The 6,324-nt window shown below is 43.6% G+C and overlaps 1 long non-coding RNA gene across 1 annotated transcript; it reads left to right on the plus strand.

Annotated features, from left to right (window-relative positions):
• The first annotated feature begins 4,197 nt into the window (after positions 1-4,197).
• Positions 4,198-5,767, plus strand: LOC141350316 (uncharacterized). The gene is made up of 2 exons (XR_012358399.1): positions 4,198-4,903; positions 4,997-5,767. It is a non-coding gene; the product is annotated as an uncharacterized lncRNA (long non-coding RNA).
• The last annotated feature ends 557 nt before the right edge of the window (positions 5,768-6,324 follow it).

Here is a 6,324-nt window from a genome sequence, read left to right on the forward strand (position 1 = left end):
TAACGCAATATTTTTACTCTAATAGCTTATCTTTCCCCACACATATGAACTGTGATCATGCACAACGAAAAAACACGCAAGAATTAAATCTTGAATGGCAAAACTATATGGCACAACATAGTGTCATCTTAAACATAAATATGAACAATGTATTGATTGCAAAGTTAAACCATTACAGTAGAAACTGTTTTAATGCTGCTTTTAAAGTAATAACATTAAATTTACACCGCGATGCTGAGCTACAGTGAAATGATAGAGAAGTCAGATGCATTATGTGTTAGTCACTTAGCCTCATTTGCGCAAACTGGACGCGCTCGCGCCTCGCTAAACGCCTCATCGGCATGTATCATGTGTAACTTCGGCCATTCTCAGTGGTGTGACTGGGACACCAACTCTGCTTATCATCATAAACAGATAATCAGATTGTTATGTTTATTCCCGCTTTATTAATATGCGGCTGAACAGGGGCGTCGCTAGACCCCTTTTACTGGGGCACGTGCCCCAGTGTAAATCTTTTGTGCCCCTGTGTAAATCTCAAGTTTACATTAGCAGTTAACTATTCCTTTACAAAGACAATCGCGGCAAAACGGATCTTTATGCAATGTAGTTACCCAATTCACGTTTGAGCAGTCGCACTGACCCACTGCGCAAAATGACGTCAGAATGACGTCTTTTTCATGGAATTTTTGGACGTCCGAATTCGGTACATAAAAGGGGTTGTTTTGTAATGCCAGGCGACGTCTTTTTTGCGACGTCTTCTGCACGTCTAAATGTTTACATCCGTAGGACCTCCGTGTAAGGAAAAAAGACATGAAAAAAGCGAAAAGAAATGATTGTCTCTGCACTTCACCCATCCATTGCAACACCGAACGCTTCAGTCATTTCCTGCCGGCCGCGGGTTTCGAACCACCGATCTCTGGATCACAAGCCAGTCTTGCTAACCACTCAGCCACAAGGCCATATGTTAATTTGCATTCATAACACGAACGCAACATTATGAGAACAGGTGAGAATATTTTCATGTTAAATTGTTAGTATGATCATATATTGTAATATAACGAACTACGCATTTAATTACAGATTTTTAATTGTACATTTAGATGAATTTGTATATAAATAAAGAAAGCAGAAAACACAGTATACTGTATAAAATAATATAGACTATTCGTAAGTATTAATCATGTTGGTACAATAATGCTGATATTTGTAAATAAAAAATTTTTTATAGGCCTAATCATGTAATACAGACATAGGCCTGTCATAGACGTCCAAATGACGTCCAAAGAATTACCCAGTTCAAACGTCAGATGTTGCCCGTAAATATGACGTCCAAATGACGTCCAAAAAATTACCCAGTTTAAACGTCAAATGTTGCCCGTAAATATGACGTCCAAGTAGGGTCATGGTTGGACGTCCAAATAGTGGACCTAGTTTGGACGTCGAATAGATGTCCAGAATTGGTCATGGACCGACGGACCCAATATAGACACGATCTGCACGTCTATTCGACGTCCTGTGTTTAGTGGGGACGCGTGCACGCCCCAATTCATGTCCGCGTCCACGCATCCATTCATGTCCATTAAATAATAATAATGGGGGGCCCGTGCCCCAGTAGAGCTTTATGTCTAGCAACGCCCCTGCGGCTGAATATGCTGCATTTCATCGGTTCGACACACAGCTCCAGAACCAGCTCCAAGTGTTGATAGGCTATTACTCGTGAGGTGTAACCAATCAGATATCGCCGTGGGCGGGACAATGAGCAAGTCTGCAGAGTGGTGAATACAGAGATGCTGCGCGGCAGCTGTCACATCAGAGCCAGCCACAGTAGCGCATTTGAACACAACATTGACTTTAATCAAACCACGGATCCGTGATAAGGTTTGTGATCCGTCTCGCCACTAGTGGAGTAGCACTGATCACTTTGAGGGGGGGATAAATTTAGCCCCACCGGGGATAAAAATAATTAAGCAGAGGCAGGGATACATTGACCAGAAAGGGGGAAATCCCACGCATCCCCCCTGGCAAATCGCACCCTGGAGGTACGAACCGAACCGAGACTTCTGTGTACCGTTCCACCCCTAATTCAAACACAAGTCACTTTTTGTTTTATGATTCATTCTTTATGGAGTTGGTTTCCATCGTCACAATAATGTAATCAATCACACATGTTGGGTGAGTGCTGTAACCTGTTAACATCTGTGCTTAAAGATTAATCCTGCAAACGTGCAGTTCACATATGCATTGTGTGAAACCGAACTTAGCAGTTGTGTGTCTTAAACTGCTGAATGTAACAACTATTTGAAAGTGTGAAAGAGTGGAGGTGGGGACTAATTCGCATATTCATATCTATGGTCCAAGCTGTGCAATTAAGTAGAGGCAGGTACTAGTTTGCATATTCATAGATCTGCATATACTAAATGAGGCAAGGGTGTAAAGTTACATTCAAGCTTTTTTAAAGCATAAATAAATTACTGTGTCAGGGAAAGCGTTAACATATTCTATTATGATGCTCAAAGATGCCATTCTATAACGCACACTTACATTGCATCCCGTCTGTAAACTCTTGCATCTATAAGGCAACGACTTATGCATTTATATTAGATGCCAAAGGACCCGACTATCAGACCCTCAGTGGAAAATGAAACCATAAGTTCACCAGCTTGGTTGGATCAGCATGGAATGGAATGGTTACAGAACGAAAAGAGTTTGGAACTCTTTTTATGGAAAAGTAGCTATTGTTTTATATCAACCATTATAGTTCTTCATAAGCACACACAAAATCTTTGTAATCATTGTTTGCTTCTCAAAAAAGTCTCTCTTTTTTGTGTCTTTGTTCTGTCGTTTGATTGCAGCTCTCATTACACAATGTTGAATCAGAAAGGTTTAATGGCTATGTATTATGTAATTTTTCTTCCTGGGCGATAATTAAATTCAGAGTGCTTTATTCCCCAAACTACATGCAAATGTGGTAATTAACCCTGGGAATTAGAAGCGACCTCTACTTTCACAGAGAGAGTGATCATACAATGAAGATTACATATAGCATCATGTTTGTCTAACAGCCACACATCCACAACATTGTCCTGGTAACAAAACCTTATTGAAAGCTTACTGTACAACTGTGGATTTGAGGAACAGGGTAAGTTCACACATTTAGGTTTTAGTGAGCTGCCTGTTCGTCTACTGCCTACCTAGGCAGCAACCATGAGACAATGTCCTTACTACAATGAAACATACACTCACCTAAAGGATTATTAGGAACACCATACTACTACTGTGTTTGACCCTAGTAGAAGTAGTAGAAGACCCTTTCGCCTTCAGAACTGCCTTAATTCTATGTGGCATTGATTCAACAAGGTGCTGAAAGCATTCTTTAGAAATGTTGGCCCATATTGATAGAATAGCATATTGCAGTTGATGGAGATTTGTGGGATGCACGTCCAGGGCACGAAGCTCCCGTTCCAACACATCCCAAAGATGCTCTATTGGGTTGAGATCTGGTGACTGTGGGGGCCATTTTAGTACAGTGAACTCATTGTCATGTTCAAGAAACCAATTTGAAATGATTCAAGCTTTGTGACATGGTGCATTATCCTGCTGGAAGTAGGCATTCCTGGTCCTGGAGGGCTACTGCCCTGCAAAGTTTAGCTCCAACCCTAATCAAACACACCTGAAAATCCTAATCAAAGGCTGTAGGATTATTTGGAAATGACATTCAGGTGTGTTTGATTAGGGTTGGAGCTAAACTTTGCAGGACAGTGGCCCTCCAGGACCAGGAATGCCCACCCCTGCATCAGAGGATGGGTACATGGTGGTCATAAAGGGATGGACATGGTCAGAAGCAATGCTCAAGCAGGCTGTGTCATGTAAATGATGCCCAATTGGCACTAAGGGGCCAAAAGTGTGGCAAGAAAACATCCCCCACATTATTACACCACCACCATCAGCCTGCACAGTGGTAACAAGGCATGATGGATCCATGTTCTCATTCTGTTTACGCCAAATTCTGACTCTACCATCTGAATGTCTCAACAGAAATTGAGACTCATCAGACCAAACAAAATTTTTCCAGTCTTCAACTGTCCAATTTTGGTGAGCTTGTGCAAATTGTAGCCTCTTTTTCCTATTTGTAGTGAAGATGAGTGGTACCTGGTGGGGTCTTCTGCTGTTGTAGCCCGGAAGTGTTTCCGCCCGGACCGGAAAAGACGAACACCGGACTTCCGGTAAGCGCCGCGAGCGGGAAAATCGGAGAATTGGACGCAGCTGTGCCTAGTTAACGGGAGCGGCCGATGATTGGAGGATACGCTGAACAGGGCAGTATTTAGAAGCAGCAAAAATCAGAGTTAGAAAGCGATTGACACGAGAGGGATCGACACGGGGAAAGCTACGGAAACCTACGGCAGAAAGATGATCCGCACCTTTTGAAGAGCCCGCAGGCTCTGTTGATCCGGGAATTGCTAGAAGCAGGCGAAAAGAGGACAGAGCCACAGGAGGCGAAAGAAAGGCTAGATGTGGATCTTTTAAAAGGAGCACCCCAAAGAGAGAGAGCTTTTGGCTGAAATAGTATGATTGTGAAGATATCGCGAACCTTAAAGGTTGAGAAGAGCACGGAGTATTTGGTGAATTGAGACCAAGACAACACTGGGATTGAACCCGACATTGTTGTGAGTACCAAGTACAAGTTGTAACTGCCTTGTGTAATGATCTAGCCGTATGTTAGATTCCTCCAGGTGGAAGAGAACGGCCCTACCCCTATTATAGCGTGGTGGGTGAGCCGAGTGGACGTTTTACTGAAGCAGTCACAACGACGACACCACTAGCTGGGCCGCATTATCCATCGCCAGATCTGACTGAAGTGAAGTAAAGGAAGACGGGAGTCCTTTTTGTGCACTGAGCGTGGTGGGTGAGTCTTTGTGCTGTGAAAAACCTTTAAGTTTGACGTGGTGTTGTATATTGCTGTGGGTTGCTGTGGATTGCTGTATGTCTTGTCTGACAGACCCCCGCCTTCACGCACTTCGCTAAGGGAAGACCAAGAGGCTGCTGGCCTTAGCTTGACTCAACCCTGCATATGTTGTGAGCGTGTTTCAGATCTCCGAAAGTAGCACGGTGCCCCGGGACAATCCTTTCCCGCCTAGACATTTGGTGGGTGGTGCGAGCGACAACGAAGAGCTGGAGAAGCAGCAGCATTGTGAGTACGATTCGTGGCTATTACCATTCAATACTGCAAACTGTGCGAGTCTTATTGTTGCAGAGAGCGAGGTGAAGTGATTCTCATCGTCCCGTGGCCTCTACAAAGGGGCGCCCCTGTCCAGAATTCGAACGCCTGACGGCAGCGAGGAAAGGGAAGCGCTCGGCCCGGTGAGACGTTGAGTTATCCCACCCCCCTGCCACCGCACAGCCGTCGAGAGGGTTTGCCCCCGACGCCACGTAGGGACGACTTACTCCATCAGACGTTTCGCCTAAGTTGATACCTGTGAAGGAAAGAACAGAGTGAATAACCTGAGGAGAGATCGAAGGAACCTGTACTTACGGTACGCTGTGTCCAGCAGAGAGGTGAGAGCCATTCAAAGCCAATTAACTGTGTTTCTGTGTCCAAGACGATGCCTGTGGAAAGAGAAGAGAGCGAGTGAACGACCTGAAAAAGGAACTGTGTGAAACCCTGCCGGGGAGACAACGAGAGCCTGAAGAGGCCGTTATTTTAAGTTCCCCTTCCTCCCTCCCTTATTTATTATTTTAAGTAATTTAAATAAAGTACATTTTAATTTTATGCCTACCTTGTGTGTCTGGTCATTGGGGTGGCTTTGGGAATCTCCTCGAGGTGGAAAAAGGGGCATGACCTTATTTACATCTGGGTCCACCCCGACTTGTGACACACTGATGTATTTTAAGATATGCCAGTGAAAGTTGTATTCAGTTTGGACAGCTCTTTCATTTATTTTAGTTTAGGACTAGTCTAATCCCTCTCCGGGCAACGGCCCCTTAGTGTTTGGGACTCAAATTTTATTTAAATCATTGGTTGCAATTTAATTTCTCTTTGTATTACTTCAGCAGTGCTGATTCTATTCTCCAAGAGTGCACAGTTGACTTTAGACATGCTGTTTGATAAGAAACTGTGTCATCATCAAACACTTTCTACTTTAATTAGAGCAGACAGCTGTAACTTAGGGAGTCCGGAATAAAAAAATAAATTACCACTTCTGAAATGTTGAAAGTTCCTAAAAACGATGACAGGAATGAATACCACATGCATATAGTTTACAGTACCCACTGACTTCCAAAGGATTTATTCTTTGTTCTATAGAAGTCAATAGGTACCTTCAACGT

This window comes from Misgurnus anguillicaudatus, chromosome 18 (assembly GCF_027580225.2).
Source record: "Misgurnus anguillicaudatus chromosome 18, ASM2758022v2, whole genome shotgun sequence".
Classification (NCBI taxonomy): domain Eukaryota; kingdom Metazoa; phylum Chordata; class Actinopteri; order Cypriniformes; family Cobitidae; genus Misgurnus; species Misgurnus anguillicaudatus.